The following is a 23,904-nucleotide window of genomic DNA, read 5'->3' as shown; positions in this document are numbered from 1 at the left end:
TGGCTCTGATGTTTATAGGTAAGGCATTCCACAATCGGCAGGCAGAAAAACTGTAAACGACTTACTAAAGGTAGTTGTTCGATGAATTGGTATAGATAATAAGGATGTACCCCTCCTTGTACTTCGTTCACTTATTTCAGACATAAATTGAAAGTTGTTTGAAAGATAACTGGGACAATTTGTATTTAAAAGAGCGTGCAACAGAATTGAGAGTGAGTGATAGTCTCGAAGATCTTGTAATTTTAAATATAGGATAATGTTTTGAAGAAGGGCGTTACGTGATCATCACGTCTGAGATTAAAAATATGAACCTAATGCAAAAGTTCTGAGCACGCTGGAGTTTATTTTGAAAGCTCCACAGTCATGTCATTAATGACTATGTCACAGTAGTTGAAGTGGGCAGTACAGAGTCTTTATCAGCATTATTTTAACCTGGTGTGGTAGATATGAAGCCAGCCGCTTGAGGCTGTGAACACCGGCAAAGCCCTATTACATATCAAAGAAGGCCTGTTCAGTCCATCTTATAGTGTTTGTCAATAATAAGTCCTAGATTCTTTACTTTCTCAGAATATTCTAGATCTTGGTCATTTAGTTTTAATTTGGGAGCCGTAGTAAAGTCAATTTTACGAACAAGCTTTGAATGACCTATCATAATCCACTGAGTTTTGTCTACGTTTAATTTTAGTCCATGTTTCCAAGTCCAGTGAGTAACAGCGTCAATATCGGAATTCATGAGAGTCACACAAGTTTGTATGTCCCTTATAGAAAAGTGGGCGGTAAATTTGTAAGTCATCTGCATATAAGTGAAAATTGGAATTGAGTAATTGAGTAGTAAATGTCATTGATGTTACAGTGAATAAAAGTGGCCCCAGGACTGAACCCTGCGGAACTCCACGAGTGACTGGTCTCCATCTCGGACTGCTTCTCACCCGACCTGACACACTGGCGTTCGTCCCGAAAGATAAGACTCAACCCACTTGACACTACCATCAGAGAAACCATCCTTCCTAAGTTTGATGAGGAGGAAGGGGATAATAGACACAGTCAAAAGGCCTTTGAAAAGTCGAAAAGGGTTAAAATGGTTACCTGACTCTTATCAATTTCCAAGGCGTGTATCATCAAATATTTTTAGAAGTGCATTAGTAGTTGCTGTGGTTGGAGCGAAAACCAGATTTGAAAATTTGATAAAATGTTATTACTTTCAAGGTATATTGAAAATTGTGATGAAAACAATCCGCTCCAAACACTTATTATAAAGCAGGAAGTATACTTATTGGCCTGAATTGTGAAGGATTTTTGAGAGGAACATTTTCTGAAGTGGGCTAACTAAAGCAGGATCTTCCATGTCAATGGGAACATTGAAGTAGCCAGAGGAAGATTTATTGAAAATAGCAGTGTTAGTTGAAGAGTTAACTGGAAGAGTATCTTTTATTAACCTTATAGGAATGCCATCGGGCCCCGACTGCGTTACTGGACATCCTTATAATAGACTTTAACACATCTGTCTCTGTTACCGGAGTGAAAGAGAACTGAAAACTCAGGTTTATCAAAAGTAGCACCACCTTCGAGCTCGGTGACATACTCCTGAGCCCAGACTGATCAACAGGAATCTCAACAAAGAAGCTTGTTGAAAATCATCGAGATTAAGGGAAAAACCGGGGGAGTAAGTGTTAGTGCTTGCCAACTTGCAAGATCTTTCAAGTTTTGACCATAAAATTCTGCTAGATTGTTTTTTAGACAGGAAGAGTAAGTAAAACCTGATATTGGCATTTCTAATTTGTTGTTGCACCATTGTTCCTTAATTTTTTATATACAGCCCAGTCATCACGTAACTTGGATCGCTTAGCCTTAAGGAAAGCTCTATCTCTTTGCTTCTGAAGGTGTCGAATAAATTACAATGAGATCCATGGGGCAGGCTGTTTAGTTACTCTTTTTATGAAACAAAATGGAGCGTGTTTATCAAGAAGGCCAATTCTATTAATGAATTAAATTTTTGATTACCATAATGTCCACATTATCAGCCGATGTGACCTCAGCCATGGAGTTATAGAAGCATTCGATAAGCAGGGAATAAAGATTGATATTTTTGTAGTTTCTACCTGTATAAAACATAACTTTTGGTTCGATCTTGGGAGGCAGTTCTTAGTTTATAGCAAGAAAAATAAGGTCATGTTTGGAAAGGGCCAGGAGCAGGAAGTTGCCCGTGGTGCGCAACCAGGGTTTGGTCACAGACAGCAATGATATCAAGCCAGGTGTCGGCAGTCTCAAGTGTGGTGAGTGGCTTGCAGAGGAAGTGTGGTGTTACACGAGTAAAACTATTAGTTTAAAAAAGTTTGGTCATAAGTAATTGGTCCAAGTAAATCAGTATTAAAATCTCCCATCACCAATAACATGACTGTAGTGAGCCAAAAAACCCAGAAGATCATGTTCAAACTCAGCCATGTAGCCCAGGTGAGGAGCTCTGTAACAAACAGCAATTAATGTGGTGTTCCAATTAACACAGACGTCCAGAAACATGTATTCTGGCCGTCCATCTCTGGATGTATCGGATGATAGCAGGTACAGAGACAAGGAAGTGTGACCTGACGTACACAGCTACCCCGCCAGCCACCTTTGTGCAGGCGATCATTTCTGTACAGGTTAAAACCTGAAGCGGACACTTCTGTCACTTAAGTGAGGTTTCAGCCAGGTTTTCTGAAATTAGAATAATGTCAACAGGAGGATGGTTGAAACATGGAACGAAATTCATCAATGTGGCCATAAAGAGATTGTTGCATTGACATGAGCTGCCTTTAAGAAGTTTGAGAAAGGAGTGAGAGATTGTGCAGAGAAGATCTGGGAGGGCTGACGGAAGCACGCGCTGGCTACACGGCAGCACCGTCAGACGCCAGCACCACAACACGCCGCGAGGCCCCGCGGGCCGCGACCGACAGACCGTTTGGCTGCGTCACTGCAGACAACCCTTTCATGCAACACACCACACAACATTTCCAACTTCACCGTGTAGTTTTAATTTACAAAACTTAAAAAGCTAACATTATTCGAAAAAAAGGGCTATATATGACCACATAAGTAACATACAGTAAAACAACATAGATCCATTGCAGCTCAATAAAATACAATCTAATCAACTAAAATAAACAAAAGTGCCATATCAATAATGCTAAAATAGTAGTATAAATAAATACACCACAGTTGACTTCCACTTACTTAAAAAAAATGAAACTCACAATATAAAAAAATCAATAACTAACCATTAGATATAAGTACCTAATATTATTTACAATTTACCTACAAACTTGTATATGCAATTAGTGACTATTGATTGTTATGTGAGATTTAATAGAAAATATTATAGTTTTGTATAAAAATTATTTGTTCTGAATGTTTAAAGCAATAATATTGTGTAACGAAATAAAAGTCATATTTATGAAATAAATATATTATATAAATACAATATTGTTATTATTCTAGTAAAACAGAACATAGTAAATGGTGGAAATCTATTGCAAAAATATTATTTTACTGTAAACTTGGATAAAATAGCCTAATATAAATAACAATTATTATACGATTTTATGAAGTTACGTGTGTTAGATAAACGGAATACTTAGACTATTTCAATTAGTAGAAGTACTATTTAATAACAAAATAAAAATTTATATTAATAAAATAATATTGGAACTAAACATATAATATAGACTGATTATGTAATTGTAGCATGTTACAGAAATTTATTTGTATTATTAAACGAAATGTTATATTATGATATTCCTTTTTAAAGTTTATTTGGAATAAATAAAATGTGTATATGTAAAATTAAATTATACTCATATTCTTAAAAAAAAAAAAAAAATAAGGTTGCAGCCATATTTATGTCGTTAATAATTTTATGAACCAAAAAGTAATAAAGGAAACAAAGAAATGAAAACTAAAATAACTTGATAGATACAACAAACGATTTACTTGGTGCCTGTTGAGTTCGATGCCAGGTCCGCCAGCCGAGTACCAACACCTTTCCTGCACGCCCCGATCAACCCACAGAACACGACCATCCAGCGTCCCAAGTGTTCCTCGGCCCCGTGCTGAGCTACTGCCGCCCGGAACACCTCCATCCTGCGTGCGGTCAGATCTTCGCGGATGGTAACTCCTGAGCCCTTTAACTTCTTCTTCGAAGCATACACTTGCTGGCGCTGCCGGTAGGTGGTAAACCTCACAATAATAGGCGAGGCAGCTGCTTCCCTATCACTGTTTTGCCTGGACTGTTGACCGATTGCGATGACTCCGAGTGAATCGCCGCATCGACAACTCCACTCCCAGCTTCTCCCGACACAACTCAGACTACCAGCTTGTCCGTGACTTCGCCCTTTGGTCTCCTGTATGCCAAAGATTCTCAGGTTATCCCGCCTTGATATTGTTCAAGATCGTCCGTCTTGTCCAGCACTCGATCCTCCAGCTCGCCTACTCTTGCTGTCACGGTGACCAACTCGTCATGCAGCCTCTTCAACTCTTCTTGGAAGGTAGCTAACGCAGCTCGTACCGCTACCTCCACAATGTCCTTTATTTTGTCTCCGAGGCGCTGAACAAGCTCAGTGATTACACCCGCGCTCGATTAGATAAGAATTGACGCAACTCTCTCCACAGATACCGAATCGAGACTCCCGTGTTTTTTATCAGAGCTTGCCATTGTTGTGGATCCGGTCGAAGTTATCGCTGATGGACGCTGATAATGAGCGCTGGAAGGTAGGTTTACTCTTATCAGTTGTAGATAAGGGAACGGGTTTGCCCTTCGATCCCGACCTCAGATGCGGTGGCGACCGAAAAATAAAATCTTTTTTATACAATAATAATAAAACTCTTCGGCCAGTTTTACCCGCAACTATTACACTAAAACGAAGTGGAAGAAATGCTTTAAAAAACTTATATAACTTTAAATAAATACTGTGACGAAAAAAGTACGTGAAATTAGACATAAAAGTAAGAGCCGATGAAACACGTGTTCACATGCAAAGAGTCATCCCATGCCTTATCAATGATAAAAGTGGTGTTAAGTGCCCTACCTGTATTATGCAATTAGTGTAACTTGGATAGCTTAGTTAGCAAACACGGCCACTTCATACGTACCCAAACAGACAATAGTGGCCCAATTGCAGCCAAGTTTGAATGTCGTGTAATGTGGTGTTACAATGATAAAGGTGGTGTTAAGTGCCCCTACCTGTATTAAGCAATTAGTGTAGTTGATAGCTTAGTTAGCAAACACGGCCAACTTCATACGTACCCAAAACAGACAATAGTGGCCCACTTGGAGCCAAGTTTGAATGTCGTGTAATGTGGTGTTACAATGATAAAGGTGGTGTTAAGTGCCCTACCTGTATTATGCAATTAGTGTAGTTGATGGTTTAGTTAGCAATCACGGCCACTTCATACGTTACCCAAACAAACAATAGTGGCCCACTGGCAGCCAAGTTTGAAATGTCGTGTAATGGGAGTGTTACAATGATAAAGGTGGTGTTAAGTGCCCTACCTGTATTATGCAATTAGTGTAGTTGATAGCTTAGTTAGCAAACACGGCCACTTCATACGTACCCAAACAGACAATAGTGGCCCACTTGGAGCCAAGTTTGAATGTCGTGTAATGTGGTGTTACAATGATAAAGGTGGTGTTTAAGTGCCCTACCTGTATTATGCAATTAGTGTACTTGATAGGCTTAGTTAGCAAACACGGCCACTTCATACGTACCCCAAAACAGACAATAGTGGCCCACTGGCAGCCAAGTTTGAATGTCGTGTAATGGAGTGTTTACAATGATAAAGGTGGTGTTAAGTGCCCTACCTGTTATTATGCAATTAGTGTAGTTGATAGCTTAGTTAGCAAACACGGCCACTTCATACGTACCCAAACAGACAATAGTGGCCCAATTGCAGCCAAGTTTGAATGTCGCGTAATGTGGTGTTACAATGATAAAGGTGGTGTTAAGTGCCCTACGTGTATTATGCAATTAGTGTAGTTGATAGCTTAGTTAGCAAACACGGCCACTTCATACGTACCCAAACAGACAATAGTGGCCCACTTGGAGCCAAGTTTGAATGTCGTGTAATGTGGTGTTACAATGATAAAGGTGGTGTTAAGTGCCCTACCTGTATTATGCAATTAGTGTAGTTGATGGTTTAGTTAGCAATGCACGGCCACTTCATACGTACCCAAACAGACAATAGTGGCCACTGGCAGCCAAGTTTGAATGTCGTGTAATGGAGTGTTACAATGATAAAGGTGGTGTTAAGTGCCCTACCTGTATTATGCAATTAGTGTAGTTGATAGCTTAGTTAGCAAACACGGCCACTTCATACGTACCCAAAACAGACAATAGTGGCCCACTTGGAGCCAAGTTTGAATGTCGTGTAATGTGGTGTTACAATGATAAAGGTGGTGTTAAGTGCCCTACCTGTATTATGCAATTAGTGTAGTTGATGGTTTAGTTAGCAAACACGGCCACTTCATACGTACCCAAACAGGCAATAGTGGCCCACTTGGCAGGCAAGTTTGAATGTCGTGTAATGTAGTGTTACAATGATAAAGGTGGTGTTAAGTGCCCTACCTTGAATTATGCAATTATTAGTGTAGTTGATGGTTTAGTTAGCAAACACGGCCACTTCATACGTACCCAAACAGACAATAGTGGCCCACTTGCAGGCAAGTTTTAATGTCGTGTAATGTGGTGTTACAATGATAAAGGTGGTGTTAAGTGCCCTACCTGTATTATGCAATTAGTGTACTTGATGCTTAGTTAGCAAACACGGCCACTTCATACGTACCCCAAACAGACAATAGTGGCCCACTTGGAGCCAAGTTTGAATGTCGTGTAATGTGGTGTTACAATGATAAAGGTGGTGTTAAGTGCCCTACCTGTATTATGCAATTAGTGTGTAGTTGATGGTTTAGTTAGCAATCACGGCCACTTCATACGTACCCAAACAGACAATAGTGGCCCACTGGCAGCAAGTTTGAATGTCGTGTAATGTGGTGTTACAATGATAAAGGTGGTGTTAAGTGCCCTACCTGTATTATGCAATTAGTGTAGTTGATGGTTTAGTTAGCAATCACGGCCACTTCATACGTACCCAAACAGACAATAGTGGCCCACTGGCAGCCAAGTTTGAATAATCGTGTAATGGAGTGTTACAAATGATAAAGGTGGTGTTAAGTGCCCTACCTGTATTATGCAATTAGTGTAGTTGATAGCTTAGTTTAGCAAACAAGGGCCACTTCATACGTACCCAAACAGACAATAGTGGCCCACTTGGAGCCAAGTTTGAATGTCGTGTAATGTGGTGTTACAATGATAAAGGTGGTGTTAAGTGCCCTACCTGTATTATGCAATTAGTGTAGTTGATGGTTTAGTTAGCAATCACGGCCACTTCATACGTACCCAAACAGACAATAATTGGCCCACTGGCAGCCAAGTTTGAATGTCGTTGTAATGGAGTGTTACAATGATAAAGGTGGTGTTAAGTGCCCTACCTGTATTATGCAATTAGTGTAGTTGATAGCTTAGTTAGCAAACACGGCCACTTCATACGTACCCAAACAGACAATAGTGGCCCACTTGGAGCCAAGTTTTGAATGTCGTGTAATGTGGTGTTACAATGATAAAGGTGGTGTTAAGTGCCCTACCTGTATTATTCAATTAGTGTACTTGATAGCTTTAGTTAGCAAATCACGGCCACTTCATACGTACCCAAAACAGACAATAGTGGCCCACTTGGCAGCCAAGTTTGAATGTCGTGTATGTGGTGTTACAATGATAAAGGTGGTGTTAAGTGCCCTACCTGTATTATGCAATTAGTGTAGTTGATAGCTTAGTTAGCAAACACGGCCACTTCATACGTACCCAAACAGACAATAGTGGCCCAATTGCAGCCAAGTTTGAATGTCGTGTGTAATGTGGTGTTACAATGATAAAGGTGGTGTTAAGTGTGCCCTACCTGTATTATGCAATTAGTGTAGTTGATAGCTTAGTTAGCAAACACGGCCACTTCATACGTACCCAAACAGACAATAGTGGCCCACTTGCAGCCAAGTTTGAATGTCGTGTAATGTGGTGTTACAATGATAAAGGTGGTGTTAAGTGCCCTACCTGTATTATGCAATTAGTGTAGTTGATGGTTTAGTTAGCAAACACGGCCACTTCATACGTACCCAAACAGACAATAGTGGCCCACTTGCAGCCAAGTTTGAATGTCGTGTAATGTGGTGTTACAATGATAAAGGTGGTGTTAAGTGCCCTACTTGAATTATGCAATTAGTGTAGTTGATGGTTTAGTTAGCAAACACGGCCACTCCATACGTACCCAAATAGATAATACTGGCTCACTTGCAGCCAAGTTTGACTCTGGTGTTATCATTCAAAACAACGGCCATAAACATTAAAACAAATACCACCACAGTTTAAAATTCCAGAAAATAAATATACCTACTAAACAGTTATGCTTTTTTAAAAGAGACTCTAATTAGTGGTAATATTACTCTACACTTGTTTTATGAACAAGTTTGGTTTTACTTAGCCTGTAAAGGTTTTAGAATAGAACACAGTTTTGTTTACCTCTTCACATAGTCGTTTACATTTGTACTTTTCTAAATTCAAAGAAATTTATAATGCAATAGTTTTAGAGTAAATGACCTAGATTCATAAAATACAATATTTCTGTTCGTAGATATTTCCTATATTAATGGCAGAATTTCGTAATTTTACCGCAATTTTAAGTACAGTATTCAAATCTTTAAGTTTGTATACGGTTTCTTGCATCAATCGAACGCTCCTACAATCTAGATGTGCCTTTTTTGGATTCGAAATACGTCCGACTCTAGTGCATAGAGTAAAAAAGAAAAATAGGGCTCTCCTGAACGAGCTCAAAAGTTCCAATGGGATTACTTTTTTGTACTTCAAACAAATTATTAGTAAAACTCACATATTGTGTTGATTAGATTGTGTTGTACATTTTTTTTTCAAATTTACTAATTAACTTAATATTCAGCTTGTTTCATCAAAATGATTCATACAAAGTAGTATGTTAAAATCAGAGTTTTGGAATACTTATTCCTAGATTACAAGAAAACGTGCCAAAGCCAAACCAAAAAAATCTTTAATGCTACCACGTGGGCTACTCATTAATCAATTCTCTCCGGAATCTCACCATTTTTGTACTAATTATTGTACTAATACAAGGAAACTCGGCGTCCATTCTCGAATTACTTTAAAGTTTGTTATGCAAAGTTATAGCTTTGGGGACAATAAGAAATATGGAAAGTACCGTTGTTTATAACTTCTCAAATTTTCTCATAACATTTGCGTTAAGGGGAAAGGAATTTCACGATCTAACATATGCTTCATATCAAACCTTGTTCATTTCATTATAAAAAGCGCGAAACGTTGCATGAATCTCATGCCGCCATTGAGGTGATCATGTTGTGAATCGGCTGGCACAGGCCCACCACATGTGAACTGGCCTGTCACAGACACGCTCTGCTGTCTCTCAAGGTCTTGGACTAACTGCCTGCCAACCCTCACAACTGCCTGCCAGTTATGCCGCCATTGAGCGATCGTGTAATCGGCTGGCACTCCCACCACAATCGGCTGGCACAATCTGAGAACTGGTCTGTCACAGACACGCTCTGCTGTCTCTCAAGGTCTTGGGACTAACTGCCTGCCAACTCTCACAACTGCCTGCCAGCTATGCCGCCATTGAGGTGATCGTGTTGTGAATCGGCTGGCACAATCACACCACATGAGAACTGGTCTGTCACAGACACGCTCTGCTGTCTCTCAAGGTCTTGGACTAACTGCCTGCCAACTCTCACAACTGCCTGCCAGATATGCCGCCATTGAGGTGATCGTGTTGTGAATCGGCTGGCACAATCCCACCACATGTGAACTGGTCTGTCACAGACACGCTCTGCTGTCTCTCAAGGTCTTGGACTAACTGCCTGCCAACTCTCACAACTGCCTGCCAGCTATGCCGCCATTGAGGTGATCGTGTTGTGAATCGGCTGGCACAATCCCACCACATGTGAACTGGTCTGTCACAGACACGCTCTGCTGTCTCTCAAGGTCTTGGACTAACTGCCTGCCAACTCTCACAACTGCCTGCCAACCTCTCACAACTGCCTGCCAGCTCTCACAACTGCCTGCCAGCTATGCCGCCGCCATTGAGGTGATCGTGTTGTGAATCGGCTGGCACAATCCCACCACATGTGAACTGGTCTGTCACAGACACGCTCTGCTGTCTCTCAAGGTCTTGGACTAACTGCCTGCCAACTCTCACAACTGCCTGCCAACCCTCACAACTGCCTGCCAGCTCTCACAACTGCCTGCCAGCTATGCCGCCATTGAGGTGATCATGTTGTGAATCGGCTGGCACAATCCCACCACATGTGAACTGGTCTGTCACAGACACGCTCTGCTGTCTCTCAAGGTCTTGGACTAACTGCCTGCCAGCTCTCACAACTGCCTACTAGCTCTCTGTTGCGTCTTGTGTGAAAACTGTGTATAAGACTGTATCTGATTCCTTCTTTACCACAATATACCACATGTAATGCGTGAATATTAAGAAATATAGAATAGGAGAGGTCTTAATTCCCAGTAGTAGTAATTGGAACTTTAAAAATTAAATTATAAAAATATTTTGAAGATGGTGTAATTATAAAGACATTTGATAAATATCGTTCTGAAAACATTTATATCATATTTTAAAGACTACTTAACCATCATCTTGAAAATCTGTTACGTAGCAATTTCCAATCCATATAAAAGAATAATCAATATAAGGGTTAAGCGAATCACTGGTAATATAATTTACACCTTACTTTGTAACTGCGAACAATTGGAGACTCGTTTGAAAGCGACGTTATTTTACATACCAACCATCAAAATATTTTGAATTTAGTTTTATGATCATGTTGAATATGTTTTTAGAGTATGATTAATATAAAAGGAGATATGTTTTATACAGAATGTTTCGTAAATTTTGTATGGTATCGTAGCGAATTATTTCTAGGATTCAAATATACATGAAGTATCGTATAAATAAACGTTAAATTGCATAGTTTGTTTGGATGAATTTTTGTTTGTAAATTCCTACCTTTCGATTTATTTTAGGGACAGCACTAGAATTTAGCTTGCCAAATGTATCGAACAAAAATTGTAGCTTATTTAAACGTCCAGTATTTTTCAAAATAGTATTCAAAAGGTATATATCTAAAAAACACAATTTTATACTGTCAAAAAATAATAAGACGTACAAATTATTGGCACCTGGGTTATTAGAACAACACGAAGAACTATGAATTGAGAAAATGCGTGTTTATTGTTTGATAGATATAAATGTTATATTGTATGGACACTTGAAACGTTTTTACACATCCAGTAGATGTAGATGTTTCGAATCTAATAAACTTCTTCATTCGGAAATTAGTTGCCGCATTTTCGTATCTTCTATTTCTCTTGACATTCCATTCATCGTTATATTTACTTTGGAGTTTACCTTTTTTTTTAGTTGACGACATTCTAAAATCTAATATTTCAAATGAGAAAAACGTATTTTGTTATTAATTTCATGTCCAATGTAGATATATCCTTAATAAATCCCGTAGCCTATATGATGTAAAATTACAACGATGAGATTTAAAGCAAATTGTTACGAATTAAAATATGTACAAACGGATTCGGTAAATGTAAAATGCCCAATTTGGAAAAGTCGAATTTTGTACCATGTCTGGTATAGATTTATGAAACGTAAATTTAGCCAAATACATAATTTATTTTGTGACACTGTATATTTCATAATATATACCATGTAAAGATAATATGCAAATTATTAAATACACATAAAATACAAATCACAGTGCGTGCATCTCTATTATAGAGTTGTAAGAACTATTGCATCAAAATTATCAATTTGATGAAGACGAATATTTTGTTAGAAACATAACCTTTAGTGATTTTGTATATACGCACTGTAAGATTTGTACAGTATTTTTTGTTGTTGAAAACACACCCGACATTAATCACACTCGTGAAAGTTCAAGACTTAATGTTTTTGTGATTAGAGTAATAGAGTGACAAATAAACCCATCACCGAAATCTTTTACTCAGATATACTGAAGGACTTCTTCCACAGACTGACGAGGATGGTGAAGAATGAAGCTACTCTTCATGGGTTTAACCGCCGTGCTACGTACTTAACCAACGTTCATGTCCTCACCGGCTACTTTCCAGGTATTGGGCCAAGTCATTGATCTGACTACCCAATATTATTTTCTTTGGAGATTCATGGAATATATTGTATACGTTTCCTGTCCATTCCGATGGATTGTGTGCTACATTATCAATGAAAGTCACTTTGAACTGGTTTAGCTATAATAATAAAAACTATATGTGTTCCAAAACAAAATAAAATCTGGTCCGTAATTCACATTAACAAACGCATTATTAAATGTACCTTTTTAAGAACGGTAAATTACATAAATGAGAATCTATTAATCCTAAAACACAATACAGAACTCGAGTACTAAAACCGTTGTTCTTAATGTGTAATATTCAAGACAAGATGTAACGTTTGTGTATAGTTGTACCTCTTTGTTTAATTCTAAATAGGTGTGACACTTTTAATCTATCTACCTTATATAACTCAACTGTGGAAGTTAGTTAGTTACCAAGCTTATCAATATAATGAGATTACATAATATTAAATAACCGTGCAGAGGTTCATGGGTAATGGTTGATATTAATAGTTCACTCTATTTGTAACTGCTAGCTAAAGAAGCCAAGCATGAGGAAACTCATTAATGAAAGTTTTATAATGAGTAAAAGTGCTTAAGTATTTAAATTATTGAAATCATGTCTTAATGTGATTAGAATTTTTGGTTTAATTATTGTAAAAGTTTAATTATTATACTAAAGGAATGTTGCAGCATGTATTACTGTCTGGACTATATGAGTGTTTAAATGAAGGGGTAGGGAGCAGAGTTCACGAATAAAATGTATTTTAAAGCTTACTAGTATTATAATTTACTAATGTGCTTTTCTTCACTCACCTTTAAAATTTTCCATACAGAAAAACAAATTTTTAGTAATCGTCTATTAGATCCTTGTGATTCATTTTAAATTTGGCAGCGAACTGTTGAGTATCTGCGAGCTTCCAGCTTATTGTGAGCTTCCAGCTGATTGTGACCTTCCAGCTGATTGTGAGCCTCCAGCTGATTGTGAGCCTCCAGCTGATTGTAAGCTTCTAGCTGATTGTAAGCTTTCAACTGATTGTGAATGTCCAGCTGATTGTTAGCTTCCAGCTGATTGTAAGCTTCGAGCTGATTGTGAACCTCCAGATTGTGAGTTTTCAGCTGATTGTGACGCAGCCTGGACAAGCTTCAAGGACTTTACAGTCTCGCCATATATTTAGAGATTGTAAAGTAAACTACTAATCGTCTAAAAGAGCTTAACAAGGAAGGTGAGGGCGTCACCCGGACATTGGTCGTTATTTTACTGGAGACGCCCTAAAGTGACCCAGATAACAACGAACAGCTGTTCCTCACCGTCGGTTGTAAATTTGTTAGATCTCTTGAACACTCATTAGATTTCTAATAAACACTCATGTGAAATACAGTTAATACTCATTATATACAACAAACTACGCATCATTTAAACCATGAACATTTCCCATCAAATTATATCACGCCAATATGAGATCAGAAGTGTAAATCAAATTTAAACTTTCTCAAAATTAGCGTTACATAATATTTAATTTTTGATATTTTCAAACACTTACTCAACATTTATACAAACATTAATAAGTATCTGACAGGACCTTCTTCAAATCGTGACATTGTACATCCGTATATCTGTATGAGCCATAACTCTTTATAGAAAGATTCTAGTGCCTTGAAACTCGGCACATAGGCTCCCCTTGGTTCAAGGTAGAATCTCATTGGTTTTGATGTCTAAAGAGCAAACCAAAGACCGTGTGTCTGTCTCTTTGTCTGTGTGACAACTGTTGATAGAAATGTTCTAGAAAATTTACACTTCGTTCATCTTGGCCCAAGAAAAAACTATTTATTTTGGGATCAAAAGGTAAAAGGACAGCCGTCGTTCCGTCCGTTTGTGCGGTAACTCTTCCATTGCTCATCGTTGTATTAGTTTAATTAATATTCATTTTTTAACTAGGTAAGAAAACCACTATATAAAGAATTGCGAAAGAAGAACAATACACTCATGTTATTTTGCACCTGCATAAAAACGTGCCAAAAATGTATAAACAAATTAGACCAGATAATTTCCAACACCCAACATTATACAATTCCAATATTTCTGAATATCGATCTCAATAAAAGTGATATATCCTTATGAAATATCCAACTTCAGAACGGAATATTTGGAATCTCATCATTACTATTGGCTTCTATATGTGAAATTAAAATATTACTTGAAAATTAAAAATAATATTTCATATCGAATGAATAATAAAACGGTTTTTGTTGTGTTTTTTCTTGAAAACGGCGTACTCGTTATCTCGAGCCCATGACTTGTTTAGAGAAGAAAGAGTTAATGGTAAAGGCCTTCACATTGATCAGTGTGTCAACTGCAAATAAAGTGGCACCCGTCTCGTTTGTATGCCAGTGGGTGGATCCTGTGGAGGGAGGTATAAAACGGGCTCCTCCCTCTTTATTGTCTTACTGGATGGGAGGATCCAGTAACACATAAGAGAATATCCTAGTTTTAGTCCGATTGTAACCCTATATACTGACAAAAGACACGTCATACCAGACATAAACACTTATATAAACAATTTTATTAAAACGTTTATATTAGTTCGCTTTCATGACTGTTTCTCGAGCAAAAAATATGTCATCGATTTTAAACCAACTTGCCGAACACATAGGGGCTTGCATTACAAAGCAATAATAACGCGTAATAATTTTAGAGCGTTAGCAAAGCTTATCTCTAGATTATTTCTGTATGTCTGTACATACGTAAGTCTTCTGTCCGAAAGATATCTCGAAAACGAATTTAGCTATACAATTGAACGTTTGCATGAAGCTTCATTTCTGAATAAACAACACCGAGTTCGATGGTGGTGCATGTCACTCCACGGGATTTGACTGAGCGTTAGCCAATATTTTTAAATTGGTCTTATAAGTAATCATGATGGCAACGCGAAATTAGTACATTAAATACATTTGCAGATAAACTGACTACATTCATATGAGATTTTGACATGTACAATATTTTTGATGACTTTTGGTGTGTAGACTTTTATTATTTAAACCGTATTATAAAACGCAACTAAATGAAAAAAGTATGAAAGTGTCATGTGGCAAGAAATGTGTTAGTATTAATTTCTTAGTAAATATATTTTCATATGCGGTAACTTATACAGTATTTAAATATATTTGATTAAAAATGGGAACAAGATTTGTTAGCAGATAAACATATCAGGTCCAACGCACAAATCCATTGCACAATATTTAATATACATGTTTAATAATTATTCATAATTCAATCTCTTTGGCTTGATGAGGTGACTCTTCTGGGTAATCGCTAGGACGAGGAGATTTAGGTCACCCGGTAATCATTGCAACCAAACCACTGATTTCAGCACTAAGGAATCCTTTAATACCTCCACATCACCGTTCATTGTAGGGCCTAAAGGTTGAATGCTTAGGTGAACTGAAGCAATACAGTTAAATATGACTAATAGCTTTTGCCATGTTTAATTAATTAAGAGATAAGGAGTGTCATATGTAACCTCAAGGAGTGTTCTAGTCTGTACCGTCACACCATATTCCTGTACTTGCTTATCACTGGTATCTATCACAGCCGGCTTCTTCTTGGAAAAAATCAACTCAATTGTGAATGGCATAACATTATATGAGTCATTTACATAAAAAAGAACACGAACTAAAATAAGTAATAAACTAAAATGTATCGTACACAGAAAGAACGAAATTTTAGCAAACCAATGATAAGTATTATTTAACATCTCATACGAATATATCTATAAAAATTAAACAATGCATACCATAGCTACTAATATATTCTATTTTTTAAATATTGCAGGTTAGCTTATGTAATCAATTATATTTTTCCATGACGTGAAAATACACTTTAGAAGATCGGCTCACAAAGAAATGTACACTACTACATTGTAAGATATCATTACATTTTTCTACTATTAAAACAAATGTCTCTTTAAGGGGACTTGGACAAAAAAAAATTATTTTTAACATATATTTTTTTATTTTTTTTTATTGTAGTTTGACATTTTCGGAATACAATGATATTAATATTATCACTCACAAAAATTTCTAAATGCTTCAAATAAATTTTTGAAGTTGCCTCTGCAACGCCATTGACGGCTGTATCCAGTGTTGAGCTTTCTTATAGTGCTGATTTTACTGATTTATTATTTACTTACTCTTAGGTTTTGTTTCTCTATGACCTTAGCAGTTTTGACAGATGTCTGCTTGTTTTGTTATTGTCAATTGTTTGTAACCTAGCAACTTTGTTGTTCTGACAATATTTTGTTATTATTGGAAGTTGACTCAGTGTTTATAGACTTTTATTTCAAAGTGATCTTTGATAATATAATGACTAGACCTAAAGGAATCTTTAAAAAACGGACCAATAAAGGTAATAGGTTATATAAAAGGTTACCTTCAGTTTCACCAGATGAAGACTCAACAGTTAGGCCTCGGCCTACTACTCCAAAAGTTGTAGTGCCACCCAGTTCTTCTGAGAAGAAATTAGGTAGTAGTGATGACCAAGGAAAGTCAAGTGAAGAAAAGAAGGAGAGCTCTTGGAGAGGAAGAGGAGAATGATGAACATTATGTTCCTGGAGGGTTTTAGAGCTCAAGTATTTTGAAAAATATACTTTTTATCTAAATTTTTTGGTTTTTTGCGTTTTCCCGAAAATTTTGATTTTTCACACAAATGACCCGTTTTCTCTGAAAGTACTAAAGATAACAAGCTGAAATTTTTACAGGATGTTTAGTACTTATCTATGATGCTACTGATCTACAAAGAAACAATTATAAAAAGTATTGACTTATTAGGCCTCATTTTACTGAAAAATAGTCTATATTTCAGGATTATTTTGAACTCGCTAGATAAAAAAAATCATAACTTGGCCAAACAGAGTTATAACTTCATAAAAATAGATCAGTAGCTTTGTATAGGACCACATAGGAAGTGATAATAATATCTGGTTGGTATCTTTATTACTTTCTAAGATAATGGGACACAAAAGTACCTAATTTAACATGGGTTTATATGGAGTGTTCAAGTCCCCTTAAATTCTACGCAAGAAAAGTTACAATAGAATACTTCAACACCTACCCTACACCTAAAAATACAATATCTGTTACGACAGGTTCTTCTTAAAATCGTGACGTCGTCAATCTACATTTGTGTGGTTGCTCCTGATAGAAAGGTCCTACAGAATTGAAACCTGGTACATAGATTCCTTTTGGTCCGAGGAGGAACTCTTTGGGATCTAAAAGTCCAAGTTAAAGGTGAAACATAAAAACTATAAATTAAGTTTGCATGACGCTTTATTTCTACATCGGCAAAATGGAGTTCGAATATGTTGCATGTCACTCCATGGGGTTCGGCTGGACGTTACGAACAGTATTAAATTGGTCTTATGGGTGACCATGAAGGTAGGTTTATTATTTATTTATCCTTGAAATAATAGCAATATTAGTGGTCAGTACCAAATAAGCATGAGGGTGGAAGTGCGTCTCTTGGTCGCACCGCCCGCACCACCCCCAGCTGGCGCCACCCCCACCGCCTCCACCGCACATGTTGTACTGCTAAATGCCAGTGACCTAGAAAGGGGTTATTTGTTTGCTTCCAATAAGGACCCATCTTATAAAAAATTTTGTCATATCATATTTTATATGTTTATATATTTTGGCAGTAATAAAGTTAAAGCCTATATTTTTATTACATTGATGTCTTGCCAAACTTGCTATAGTCACTACAATGGGGTCTCTTATTTAGATAGAATAATAGTGTAAATTAAACAGTCTTGCGCAGCTTCTGTAATGTTTTTAAATCCTGTTAATGTCTGATTAATGCCCTACTATAGTAAAAATAAATTAATTCAATATCGAGAATTGATTGGATTTCAGAGCCAAACTTTGTCATTTTGACAATCTAGTAGACGGCCATCTGATTTGAACATCTTGTAATACATATCGGGTGGATGTAAAACATTGAACGAATATGTATTGTTGTTAAATAAAATCGTTGCACAATGAACGTGACAGTCCATAGTGTATAAATCATGTTGCATATTTAAGTATTGTCAATGGTCTAAGTTAGCCTTGTGTGTGATACCAATATACAACTAACATCTTAACTGTACAATAAAGTACAAATTGTGGTTAGGACAACAATTACAAATTGATTTATTATATTGATTGGTTAGTATTGTGGTGTAGGCTATATTCAGAGTAAGGTATTTAACATTTGTTGTAGAATAGTAATAGAGCCGCCTTTGCAGGCCTACTACCTGATACGCCTCCAAAAATTATAACGTCTATTTTAATAAATATAGATTATTATAACAAAAGAAATGTTGATTTTGACTTACGATATAAACCAAATTTTATTGTACTCATCTACACTAATAGGCAAAACATACTATTTAACTCCTATATGTTCCGAAGATTTAAAACATGAATTGGGTGCTTTTTTAGTTCTTAAGTTTTTTGCGACGGGTGTTAATGCCATGCCATATATATATATGGGGGGCTCCCTCAGAGATCTCAAGGGTCTCAAATTTTGAGACATATATGAAAATTGCACTCAGTAGTTTGTTGTTAGCTAGAACACGTTTATAAGGTCTTAAAACTCAAAAACTTCGAGTACAAAGATTCCCAAGCTTCTATTTTTTGAAGCTATTTTATACTTCCTAAATCACCAAGTGAATCACCTTCCCCCCTCCTGAAATAATTTTCTATATTCGCCACTGGTTATACTATAATTTAAATTTTCTAGCAACGAAATATTGCTCACACAATGAAATTATTTAAATATGTCGGCCTCACCTTGCAGAGCCATATCCGTCTGAAAGTACTAAGGCTCTGTAAAGCGAGGCCGAAATACAAGTTATAGTATTTCATGAGTTGGCAATGTTTCGATGGGTGTGAATAGGTAAACTCAAGTGATAGTCAGTCATACATTACATCTATTTCAATGTCTAAGGTAAACTGTGCATGTGTCTGAAAACTTCAAACGTACACTTGTCAGAACGTTTAGAGACCATGTATTATTTTTGAATCGAGTTAAATATGAAAGTTTCCGAGACGATTGCGAAATTATTCATTATATTCTCTATCCTCCTGAATACAAACGTCTATACCGTGCTGTGCATGTACACCATTGTCACTGTAATTGTACAGCACTGATAGCCATATCGGTATTACACAGCGCTATTGTTATACTGTAATCTGACAGTATTGACTCAATGGCGATGTGATTAGCACAGAATATCGATCTCTGCTGTGATGACGTAACACTCAGGAATGCTCACTTCCTGAATCCCGCCCAGTGGCACACCACTGACCACATCCTTCCGAAAGTCAATGAGCTGAGAGGTGTCGTCACAGACTCGAGTTAGTATACTAGAGATGAGCTAAACCAGTACGAACCTGTAACCGTTACTCGGCGATACTGAGTACGAATACTGGCTATAAATACTGCATACTTTAAATCAGTATCAAACACACAGTTTTGTAAATGCTTTGATGTAATTAATAGTATTCAAAAGTACAACGCAATTATGTAAAACATGTCTAAACATAATTTATTGTTATTAGAAAGTTGATACGTTTTGAGATGTAATTAATGAATTGTACGATAAGTTTGAACTTCTGCTTCTTTGAATAGAGTTAAATGGGCTGTTACACTGGGCATTCTTTAAGGTTATGAACATAAAATTCTATTTTATAAGAAATTTAAATTTCTTTGGTGCATTTTCGGTACATGAACACAGTTTTGTATTACTCATTATTTGAATTTGAATTAAAAGCATAAAATATCTAATCATAGTTTACATAACCAGACACTTTTAATTCAATGTATTATATAAACGGATTAATTTTCTTTTAAAACATATATTTATTAGGTACTCAATAACTAATTCAAGAATATCACACTGACACCGGGGTTGATAAGGGATTTAGATTGTGAAGTAGCAATATTTTGCAGTTGGAGCGTTATGATCGCGGTATTTATTTTGTATTTGTCAGCCTCAATTTAATATTTCAGTATTCGGTATCAGTGAAGATATGGTACTTCAGGACTAGTAAAGTAATCAATACGAGAAAATATACGTATCTTGTAACCATATGGAGTATTAGATACAAAGTATCTGTCATCAGTATGTTTTATTTCTCAGTAACCGTTACAGATACTGGAGAAAAGTAACCGTTACAAAGTACTGATTACTGAAATGCCGCCTCACCTGCAGTAGACGTAGATCCCACAAACAGCTGTAGTTCTGACAAGAATTAGAAGCTTAAACGCCTACAACAGGTGTTCGCATGCGACACGTCAGATAACGCTTAAGTTACATAAAACATACTGTAGTTACTGCTAGCAGCGTTTGACATATACATCTGTCTTATTCTTTCAAGAGAACATTTTCTGTTACACAGTTTGCAATCCCATTACTAAAGTCTCATTCCTACATCAGGATGAAATCCTGCATACATTATTAAAGGTTGGAATTTAATCACAGAAATCCATGAAAAACGTGGTCTTTTTTTCTATTACCAACTTAAAAAATTATAAAATACGTATGGGTATAAGAAAGATGAATTCACAGTCTTAACATTCTTAGTTGTGGTTTGTAATAATATATTCTTCTGTGATATGTCTAAAGTAGATAGCCTTGCTATCGAAAGGCCTCAAAAAAATAAAAAGTTATCGATATTGGTTGCTGTTATTTTGCAATGTAGTGAGTGGATATTCTAGGGACGTTAACCGAAAATTTTAGGCAACAGTACAGAATAAAGGACGACGCCGATGTCTCCCTATGCCTATGCCGATTCTGAGACCAGTCCTATAAGTTAACAGAGATCGTCCGAGTAGCAGAGTAACTGAAATACAAAACTATTAAGCTACTTGAATTTGAAATTTCTGATTGATAACTTAGCAGTTGCAGATCCAATCCACTCAGATGATAGACATGTGTCACCTTGAGGGCTGAATTACCTTGGTGACTAGTTATATCGATTCTAGGCCAATTTACAAGCGAATAAGCCGCTCACTCGCTCGCTGCTCACTCATTTGATAGATTATAACCTAGTAATGGTGCAATAAAAAGACCAGACCTCATATTCATCATCATCATTTTATTATGTCATACATCTAGAATAATTATTTCCAATTTATTGTAACTTCCAAATCTTAAAATAATATGAATTAAAAATTATAAAACCATACTTTATTAAACCTGAAAAAATTAGTGATAAATTTGATAACATTTAAGATGATTAATTAACATTATTGAATGGGATCTTTGCTCATTTGTCAGCTATTGTGTAACAATAAATAAAAAAATACGACAAGCAACAAAGGAATAATAAGGTAAAGTAAAAAGGTATTGCTCATTTTTTATATGCTTAATGATGAATATAACACGAATAAATACAACCCAACTTTACGATGAAACCGCCTTGGGGTTTCTTTCTGTAATTTGTATTTATTATTCTACAGTTTTGTGTATAAGTTTCCCTTGCCACTAGTTGCAACCATGGCCCCGAGTACAAAAAAACTTGTACATTTTGTAACTTATCTCGAGATAATTACACCATTGTAACTTTAAACATTAACACCTTTTCTTCTCCTTGTTTAGTATACGCACATTGTTTGGAGTCGCAGCAGGTTATGTGTGGAGACTGATCGATATCTCCTAGTGCCACATGTATTGGACACAGGTTTATTGGAAACAGTTGGCTTACATTATTTTATATTTTAATCTATTATATAGAATAAAATAAAAACTATCTGTAGATCTCCAAGGTTCACTGTTTTCACTAGTGTAGGTTTATCACAGTTTAAGTAACGAGTTAGATGTGTGTAGCCCGTGTGCTACCTTATCTAATCCTTAGCACACAGGGTGTAAGTCTCTTACAATACCTTAACCAAAACCGTCAAGGATGAAGTTAAACATTCAAATTAATTTACAAACGAGTTACGCTCCCTTTTATTGATTGGCTGTGAGAGGAGTGTCCACTCTGTCCTATTTCTGTTGAGGTAAGCGAGTTAGATAATGTTACTTTATTAACACAATATTTAATAATAGAAAGATAGTGACTTAGTGAATCACTCAGGTAATATTTCAGTAGCTGTCGTTTGAAGGAATTTTTATAAACCTAAAAATTAGATTTCTTTAAAGGAAACAAGATATTGCTTGTTTGTTACTATTAATGGTTGTAGAAGGTTTACATGTTTTATGTTAACTTGTTAAGCAGGCGTTAAGAATAAAAAAAATTAAATAGCACCTGAAACCATAGTACATGACTGTAGTGTTGTAAATAAAATATTTTTAATATTGCCAGAAACGTAAACAGAAACAAACGGTTAGAGGGATAATACACACGAGAGGGTATAACCAATAATGAGGGTTCTGTAATCCACAACATTGTTATATTTGAACTTAGTAAACTCCCATGCATGGACGATGTAAGGATGGATTAGACAAGAATCTTGTGGACCCTCATACCCCGAGCCAAGTGATCGTGCACGACATCAAGACAATGTTTTGTTCTCAATATTGCTCTACTGAGATAGAGCCAGGCTCAATGACTAGATATCTATGTAGGTGCCAATGTCGCAGTACGCAGTACCCACCCAACAATGAATCTCCATAGATTCATCTGAGTGTCAATGACACAGGCTGCCACCTCTTTTAAAGATCACATTGGTATTACAACGCCACTCAACAGCTGATGGATACACAATGAGTTCGGGTAGTAATTTTAACAGTTTAATTGAGTAACTCGAGGTTTGAATTGGAACAGGCCCCATCCATGCAGTTGAGCAACATTCAGACAATATTTCAAAATAATAAGATTTTCTTCACTGTCTAGAAGGAGCCTTTTGAGCCCAAGTGATTTGCTTCTCAACCTATTTAGAATGTAAAACTGCCTCGACGACGGGGATTATACCTTATACGAGTATAAACTTTGCAATTTTCCAAGAATGGATAGCAAAGACCAAAGAGTTCTTTCACCGTAGCATATGGCAGCGAGAATAAAGGGCGTAGGCATGCCGCAACATTCCTAATGATTCAGCGTGGATTCCTAATGACACTGCACGTGAACTTCAGCAGAACCTTCTTAATATCGTGTCATCTGTCTGTAATAAGTCTTGATATAAAGGCTCTAGACACTTGAAATTTGGCACATAGGACCAAGAGAGAACTCTATTGGGATTAAAAAAAATCAAAGGCCAGCAAGTTATAAAGTGCACTAATCCGGGGAAAAGTTACAAATCAGTAAAGACTTACGTTACGTTTTGCTGGGTCTTTTTCGTATTTCGTTGTATCAATGCATTCACGATCCTTCAATTGACATTCATCAACATACTCAACAACAACAAAAAGGCATTTGGATGTTAAATGCAGAGCCGATTGCAATGCGTGTAAGACTGCTGCTCACGATATACCTTCATACAGAGTTACTATCGATCGAATAAACTCACGACGGTAGCACCAAACGGCATGATACTGCATGAGGCACGAAGAATTTGGCTTTATCTGATGCCTTTGATTATGAGTGTACTGTAGTATAAGCATAGTTGTTTAACACTAAACATGGACAACTTACCAGACCGATTGGTC

The 23,904-nt window shown here is 36.7% G+C and overlaps 1 protein-coding gene across 2 annotated transcripts in view; it reads right to left on the bottom strand.

Annotated features, from left to right (window-relative positions):
- LOC124359924 overlaps positions 1-23,904 on the bottom strand; it is a 53,980-nt gene that overhangs the window by 12,995 nt on the left and 17,081 nt on the right. The window lies entirely within an intron of this gene.

This window comes from Homalodisca vitripennis, chromosome 4 (assembly GCF_021130785.1).
Source record: "Homalodisca vitripennis isolate AUS2020 chromosome 4, UT_GWSS_2.1, whole genome shotgun sequence".
NCBI classification, from domain to species: domain Eukaryota; kingdom Metazoa; phylum Arthropoda; class Insecta; order Hemiptera; family Cicadellidae; genus Homalodisca; species Homalodisca vitripennis.
This window is presented reverse-complemented; position numbering and strand designations above follow the sequence as displayed.